The sequence below is a fragment of the Culex quinquefasciatus genome, chromosome 3 (assembly GCF_015732765.1).
Source record: "Culex quinquefasciatus strain JHB chromosome 3, VPISU_Cqui_1.0_pri_paternal, whole genome shotgun sequence".
Lineage (NCBI taxonomy): Eukaryota > Metazoa > Arthropoda > Insecta > Diptera > Culicidae > Culex > Culex quinquefasciatus.
Genome location: NC_051863.1, coordinates 51,785,221 through 51,794,073, shown reverse-complemented (window position 1 = coordinate 51,794,073; position 8,853 = coordinate 51,785,221).

Below are 8,853 nucleotides of genomic sequence, written 5' to 3'. Positions count from 1 at the left end.
GACGACCAACTTTTTCAAAACTTTTTTTTCGTAAAATCGCAATAACTTGTGATGTTTATTAGCAAACCCCTTATGTCTATATATTAAAATTTTTGTAATTGTCTGCTCTACAACTTTGTTGAACGTTGTTACACTCTACAAAATAACCCTTCAATGTTAGAAAAAAACAAAAAAAATTAAAATGAAAAATGTTGTTCTAAATGAAAAAATGACCCTTCTGGGACAATGTAGATTCGAAAAGTACATTAAATTTCCCATAAAATAATATGTTCCAAAAAAATTTACAGTCGAGTAACGGAAAATGAGAGAATTTTTAAAACTTTTTTAGTGTTTTTTTCGATGAAATAAACGTTTTTTCGGAATTCTGAGTACGCCATCAATTCGGGCGTCTAATTTTACATAAAAGTCCCTTTGACACCAAATTTCTATCTCATCACCGTTTCAGGCTACAAATTATTGAAAAACACCTCTTTTTTCGCATGTTCAAAAATGGAAAGGGTCGTACCGACCCTTCGTCACGAGATATCGAAAAACGGACCTCAGATTCGTGATCAGGGACAAATGTTATCCCTTAGGACAAAGTTTCGCGCAAATCGAAGAGGGGTCGGGGCAACTTTTCCCGATTTCGTGTGAGTTGGTAGAGAATTACCCAAATTCTATAATTGTGTTTGTTATGCCAATATGAAAATTTCTTGAATTAATTTTGTCATTTTCACAATTAATTTTAAAAAGTTTAAAAGGTTTTTGGAGTGCGCAAGTTTGAGTGCAATCGATTAAAATTTTCGAAAAAAAAACAAAATTATTCTAAGGTAAGAAAAAAATTGTCAAACAAGTTTCCGGGATTCCTCTGATGTTTTTATGGTAAATTATCATCAAATCATCATGATTTTTTTTTAACTGTGTTTAAAAAGTTCTTTTACGAAAACTCGGAAAACCAGCTGACCAGCTCAGTCAAATTGGCAATTTCCATAGACATTTCTTAGTCATTTACTTACTAAGTAAGTTTGGTCTCTTTCCAATTTGTCTATTAGTGAGTACACACTGTAACAAAATCTGTCGATTGACTTTGATTTCTCATGATTTTCAAATTGATTTCATTCAACGTGCTTCAATGTGTGCTTGTTTTGTTGTGCGTTTGTGTGTGCTTTTATAACCCCCAGAATAAATATATTCTACGGCTGTCAACGACTTGAATTTCCACTCACGTTCCCAAAATGACACAGTCCAGTGCGTGTCGTCGGGAACGTCCTTCCGGCGAGGCTGTGTCCCTTTGTCAAACTGATGCCAAAACTGACACGCACGACCAAATCGACCAGATTAGCTCCAAATGGCTTTGGTTGACCAAATCACTTTGACATTCTTTGAAAATAATTTTGACTTAAATATTAAATTCTATATAACCATCAAACTGCCCCAAAAACCTTCGGGATTAAGCTTTCATTTTCACTGACAGGCGAATCCTCTTGGAGCTTTGGTTTTGTTTTACAAAAATTGATGTTTTTTTTCTTCGAAACGCTCTGCGCCTCTGTTTATTTGTTTGAACTTGGGGCCAATCGGGAAAACGCAAACAAAAAAAATCGGCGTTCTCGGTTCAACTTTTATGATGTATTTGGGGAGTAACTTTTGCGAGAACGATGATGTGTGTGGGCCGACTCTCTCCCACTGCTCCTCGCCCTTCTCCCGGAAGGGAAATTGCTGCGTTCCGTATCGAGTTTATTGGAATTTGAGGGCATTTGGGAAATTGATTTTCTACTTTTGTCGATGGTCGGCCCGGAAAAAAAGTTAGATCCATCAAACTTGGGTCGTAACAACATGAGCGGAAAAGAGACGAGAGTGGGAGTGCTATGCGAATATGCTGGGCTGATGAAAGTAATTTTGAGGGACAAATTTTAAAAAAAAGTTTTTTTTCTAGAGCAATGTAAGTTAATCCACACAACGTGTTTTGCTCACCTTCTATGATCTTCTTCAAATTTATATTATTTATATTTATATTAAATGATTATAGCAGATCACAAAGTTACCCATATTTGATTTTTCACAAGCAGGGTTGTTAAAAATATCAATCTTTCAGTTGTCAGCGACTTGCATTGTCATGCCTGAAAACCCATCAATACTCTTCTTTCCGTCCTGATACTCTCAGCGTCGAAAATTTGTGCACACTCGGGTTCGACATTCTCTTTTTATCTGTCATCGCCACATTCTCAATCATCCCCCTTCAAAAGTGTCCTATCACGAAAGCCGCCACAAAACCATTTTCACTAGCGCAGTTCAACGGTACGTAATGCATGGTATGTTCCAAATCGCTCTCTCGCTTTTTTTTTCATTACAGTATTTTGAGAGAATGAAAAACTCAGCGGTGAGAGCGCGTGATCGAAGAGAAGAGAAGAGAAGGAGTGATAGAAAGAGAATGCCCTTGCTGGGAGTCACGAGAAAATGGAAGAGTTCTCGCAAGTCATTTTGGCCTTTGCTTATACTCTCTGATGCTTGGTGCAGGAATCATCAAATGATTTTTTTGTTCTGTCACTCATTCGCAATACTGATCACATATTTTTGCTTGTCAAAATATAGCATGAGAGCGAAAAGGGTTAATTTTAGCCAGTTTAAACATGACCATGACCAACCTTAGTTAATACCGTGAATGGCACTAAAGACGTAAAATTTACTCGATTGATAGTAAATTTCAATCAATAAGGTTAAGATCCTTAACCATTACTTGGGCTAGTTGCTGAATTTTTTGTGGCTATCTTTAACAAATTTAATTCATTTAATCGTTAAGAAAAAAGGTTCTTGTGCACCCAGATTTAATGTTTAACCTGAAGGATTTTTCTTAACAATAAATGCTTAACCCTCTACTAATCAATTTTAATTTCAGCCATTTTTGCTCTTTTTGCTGTGAAAAATATTACTTGTTTTGTTTCATTTTTATCTTCTCCCATTTTTAAGTACTGTGAAGTTTTTATAATGTTTAGTATTTTTTAATGATGAAAGGCTATAAAATCGTTAGGCTTTGAGATCCCTACACCTAGAGAGAGAGACATTAGAGTGGTTCAAATTAAGTCTTTTCGCCGTCTACAGTGCTGAATTGTATGGTTGAACTGAGCTTAAATCTCGAACATGAGCTTGATCTTTGGCTTGATCGGACGAAAACTTGAGCATTAAAGTGCTGCAAAAAAAAAACAAAATTAAACAAAATCGTTTAGAACCCGCGATTTGCGACGTACTGAAAAGTCATAGAATTTTTTTTTGCTCGAAACATTCTTAACTAAGTTCAAATTGTGCTGTATATTACTTTATATAATAGCTGTAAAATCTACCAATAATGCTTGATATTTATATTGATGAATAGTTCTCTAAGATTTGGTATATTTTTCGCGAGTTTTAAAATTTCATTTTTTGAATTGAATGTTAAACGAAGTCATTTTGCATCATTAGTTTTTCCATACCAGTCTCCATACAATTTTAGGGGCTGGTCAAACAAAATGGATATGTAAATCTATGAAATTTTGTATACTGAGATGGGATTTTCTAATCGGTTTGGTTGCTTGGGCAAAGTTTTTAGGTTATGATTTGAACTTAACCAGAACAATTTTTTATGACTAAAAAAGGAATTCCCAAAATTCGTATTTCATATGCTCGAAATTTTTAGAAATGATTAAGAGGACTTTACAATAAATCTTTTGAGCCATTGTGCGTGATGGTGTAAAATCTGGTTTAGGAGATGTGATGAGCATAACCTATTGGTCCGATTTTCAATATTAAAATTTTAACCTTCGGTCAATTTTCTAAACTATTCAATAAAAATATTTCAAAAATGTTATAATTTGGTCAAAATATGAAATAAGGCAAGTTATCTATTTTTAGATCTTTTCAAAATTAAAGATTGATTATCAAAATTTTAAATTACCTCTCGCTTTGATGTTAAGAGAAATACGAGCAATTTGTACTTTTTGGTATGTTTAAAAAAAATATTTCTATGTAAATAGGCCATTTGCCTCAAAATCGCAAATCGCTAGTTCAAAACGATTTTTGGGAATATTTCGATGTACGAAAACATTGTTCCAGAGGCAAAAACCTATCGAAATCTTGGTTAGCTCGAAGATTTCGGCAACATCGTGTTTTTGGGACCCTACACCCAAAGTTAAAGTCCATGCAGATAGTCCTTTTGAAAAGAAACGAGAGGAATGTACTATTTGGCGAGAGTAAATACCTCTCGCGCTACAACAACAACAAATCGTATTCACTCGTTCACTCGTTCATTGAAACAGTTCATCCCAAAGAGTGGCTTATATAAACAAATGACCGCCACTTGATCTCCGACCCGTGGTGGCCGATACGGCAACGGCACAGGTCAATATGCCGAAGGTTCTCGGGTTCCAGTCTCGGAATCGAAACTTTTTTTTTTTTGAACGGTGATTTTTTTGGAAAATGAACTGTACACCCGGTAATTTCGAGATTAATCCTCTCCGTCCGTTCACAGTGCCATTTTACTACATTTTACTATGCAGGGCTTAAAAAAGGATCTGTCACTGAATGGGACGGCTCGACAATTTAAAAAACTTTCGGTCTGGATCATTTCCAAAATCAAAATTTGATCACTCACACACAGCGCCTATCATGATCGTCATTGCTTAGCGACGGTCGGTGAACGTAAACTCGAATACGAAACGAACGAAAAATGAGCACTACACAGCAAAAAAAAGTTGAATTTTGGAAGGTTGAAAATTTGGTAGGTTGAATATTCCTTATTTTTTGAGTAATATTACATAAAAAATGTGTAAAAATGTGAACCTGATGAATAGGGTTAGTGAAATTTCACGATTTCGCGGACAGCGTGAAATCCGTGAAATTTGTCTTTTTCCGCGAAATCCCGTGAAATTTTAAGTTTATGTGAAAATGTAACGATTTTTCTCAAAATAATTTATTAAACTCAAATAGGAATAAACATTATTTTATGAAATACTGTAGAATTAAGCGAGTGAATACCCTGGTTTAATTACTAATATAGGGTTAGTGATTTTTGACAATTTCGTTACTAGTTTTCAATTAAAAAGCTTGAATGTCAAGTTGATATAAACTAAAAAAAATTTCAGATTTTTTGAGTTTTTTTAGAAACTTGCTAAATTTAGTTATATTTTTATTCGCTGTAATAAAAAATTTACTGGCTTTTTATTTGAAAGGAATAATTTCGAAAAGATTAAAAAAATCAAACTTTGTTTTATTCAAAATAAAATGAGGAGTTTTTTTTTGTCTTTGAAATCACATATTGAAACATTTAATTTTTTTCTGAGTTCTGTTTAAGTTTAACGATATTTGTTTACTTGGGTGGATGATTCCCGTGAAAGTTCAAAAATGCTACTTTTTTTGTTTTCTTTTCTCATTTAAAATACAAATTTCAATTTTGTTAAGAAAATATATCATTCCTGCAAAAAAAAAATCATTTTTGCAAATTGATTTCAAATAAAGTTTTTGAAAAGTGAGCTAAAATCCTTAAAAATATTTTCAATGGACCAAATGTCGCAGAAAATTCAATTTATTTTACTCATTTTGGCTGGACAAGATTGTTAAATCTTGCTTTAATATGAAATTCAATAAAATATATAATTGTATAACAGAAACAAAAAAGCGAAAACTTTTTGGCTTTATTAGTCGAATATTAAAAAGCGGTTCAGTAAATGAGTATACGCGTGCCCTACACTTTGTTTCAAAATATATAAACCAGATGGAAACTTTTTTGGAAATTAGGAGATTTTTTTGTGTCAAGTTAAAATTTAGTGATTTTTTTTTAGTTTATTGAAGAATAATATATAATGAAGCATAGAAGGTTGTTTCTGCGATTTAAACATAGGATTTTCAGAGTTATTTTAACATTTTCACGTTCCGCGAAATTTGCGTGAAATTTGGTGTTTTGAAATTGAGGTCCCCGTGAAATTTGCAATTTCCGAGCGTGAAAAATCACTAAGCCTACTGATGAATATTCATCAAAAACTGATGAATATTCATCAATTCTTGATGTAATATTACACATTTGTTTCGCCACAAAATCTGTCACCATTTCCTGATGAATATTACCATCATTTTTTTTTTCTGTGTACTCAAGCAGCCACCCGAACGACACAACGTGCTATTTCTCTTTCTCTCGTTTTTCGTCTCTCTCTTGCATGTGTTTGCTGCGTGGTGACAGAAGTCATTTGATTGCGATCATGGGAGAGATGTTCGAAATCTCGGTAGAATGTCAAACGACCGATCTCTGGGCGAATGTATTTATAGAGGGAGGTCAATGACTGTGTGAGTGACTTTGCGTAGCACTCATTCGTTTGTGTGTGAAATGAACGAAAGTAGAATGTCAAAATCAGCTTGTCGTGGTGACGATGATTGGAGTGTTCTATCACCTATCACGAACAAAGTCGAAATTTCGTAAGCGCTGATCCTAAAGTATCATTGAAGTTTAATGCTTTCTTTAATTTAAAAATTCTTAGTTTATTTTTAAGGTTTAATTATTCAATCATTTGACCATGATCTTTTACAACGATAAAACATAAACTTTCATTTATCTACAAGGACTTCGCCGCCCTGGGCTCATAAGTGTATGAACGTATGGTACGGGTGGGACGACATTATCAATAAGATCTACTTAAAATTTCAGACATCAAAAGTCAGCTAATGCATGCTTTAAAAAAAAACACCAAGACGGTGCCAGTTATCTGGTTTTTGTATTCAATTTCCTACGGGATCATCCATGAATAGCGTAGTATGACAGAAAAGTGTGTTTTTCTGGCACCAGTCCAAATTGTTATATATTATTTTGTTATAAGTGAGTAAAAAAAACTCTGCAAAATTGTTACGTAATTTGTAATTGGCCGCCTCAAGTAACCCAAATCGCGGCCGGCCCCGAACAAGTGTGTTTGTGTTTGCGGCTTTTCAAGCGGTTTTCCACATGAGACATGACAACTTTAACGATCACTCATCAATTTTACATCCATCACTCAACGCTACGGTTCGACCTTCGAGTTTGGTTCAAGCAGAGTTGCAAGAAGGGGGAGGGGGTTAGTGAGTTAGCTGAAAATCACACACGCACCGACCACATTCACTTGGGTGCGCCGCCTGAGTTGGTCGGGAAATGTTGCGAAAAAAACAGCTGGAAAATAGCAGCCGATTTTGATGGATTAAGACGCACCAAGTCAAACAACTGACAATGTGGAGGCCAGGGGTTGTGATGTCTTGATTTTTATGGTTATGAGATGTTTTAGAACGAAAATTAGGTGAATAATGTAAATATTTGTAAGCAGCTTGAAACTTCATTTAATTCTGAAAATAAAGTAGAAAGAAATTGACATTTTTAATTTATTTGCAAAATTTACCGAAATAACTCAAAAAGGCATCAAGACTTGACCACTACTGCCGTCAACAACACCGAGGTTTGGCCACACTGTGTACACACTAATCAATCCAAAAACAAACCCACCTTCACACCCCGTGACTCGGTGCCGACACGTGGACGCGGAGTTGTTTACTTTACCCGCCGTTCATAAATTTGGCCGGACCGTGTCGGATCAAACACTTTTGTACTCCCGGTCCGGTTTGGCAGGATGATTCACATGGCTGGAAAATCGCATTTTTACGCTCTGCAAAATGAGGCTTTTCCTCGCGTGGCGGATGGATAAATCACGGTTGAAAAGTTTGGCGTTTTATTTGATATATATTTGCACTTGAGCTAAAGTAAATACACATCACTCGTGCGTGTCAAAGTTGTGCGCGGGGTGAAAGAGTGTGATGGACTTCAATAGGTATTGCAATAAGTTTGATTGTAATGTTGTTTACCTTTTTTCTGCAAGTTAAAACATTGTTTACACATTAAAATGGCTTTTATTTAAATTCATTCCATTTCAATAATAAAAACATTCAAATTGGGTTGTACATAAACATTCTAAATATTTGAAAAAAAAATTAAATAACCCACCTATGTGGTTGATGCCTTCTTACTCCTTACCGAAAAAAAAAACAATGGAAGGTGTTTCAAATACCTATCCAACGATAGGTTGAATGACCCGATAGGTTGGATAAGCCCCAGCATCAAAAAAGTATATAAATTTCATGTGAGTGGTCATAATTTTAGACAGGGTTGCCAGTTCTTCTATTTTTTCTTTCGTTTTTTTTCAGACAGATCTTTAAAAAATCATTTATAATTCGCCAACTCACGATTTCGGTGAAACTTTGCTTATGATGCAATTTTGATCTCTGTTACGAATTTTTTTTCAAAGAATTTAGAATGAATTTAAAATGAATTTCAAATGAATTTTAAATGAATTTTAAATGAATTTTAAATGAATTTTAAATGAATTTAGAATGAATTTTAAATGAATTTTAAATGAATTTTAAATTAATTTTAAATGAATTTTAAATGAATTTTAAATGAATTTTAAATGAATTTTAAATCAATTTTAAATGAATTTTAAATGAATTTTAAATGAATTTTAAATGAATTTTAAATGAATTTTATATGAATTTTAAATGAATTTTAAATGAATTTTAAATGTATTTTAAATGATTTTTAAATGAATTTTAAATGAATTTTGAATGAATTTTAAATGAATTTTAAATGAATTTTAAATGAATTTTAAATGAATTTTGAATGAATTTTAAATGAATTTTAAATGAATTTAAAATGTATTTTAAATGAATTTTAGATGAATTTTAAATGAACTTTAAATGAATTTTAAATGAATTTTAAATGATTTTTAAATGAATTTTAAATGAATTTAAAATGAATTTAAAATGAATTTTAAATGAATTTTAAATGAATTTTAAATGAATTTTAAATGAATTTAAAATGAATTTTAAATGAATTTTGAATGA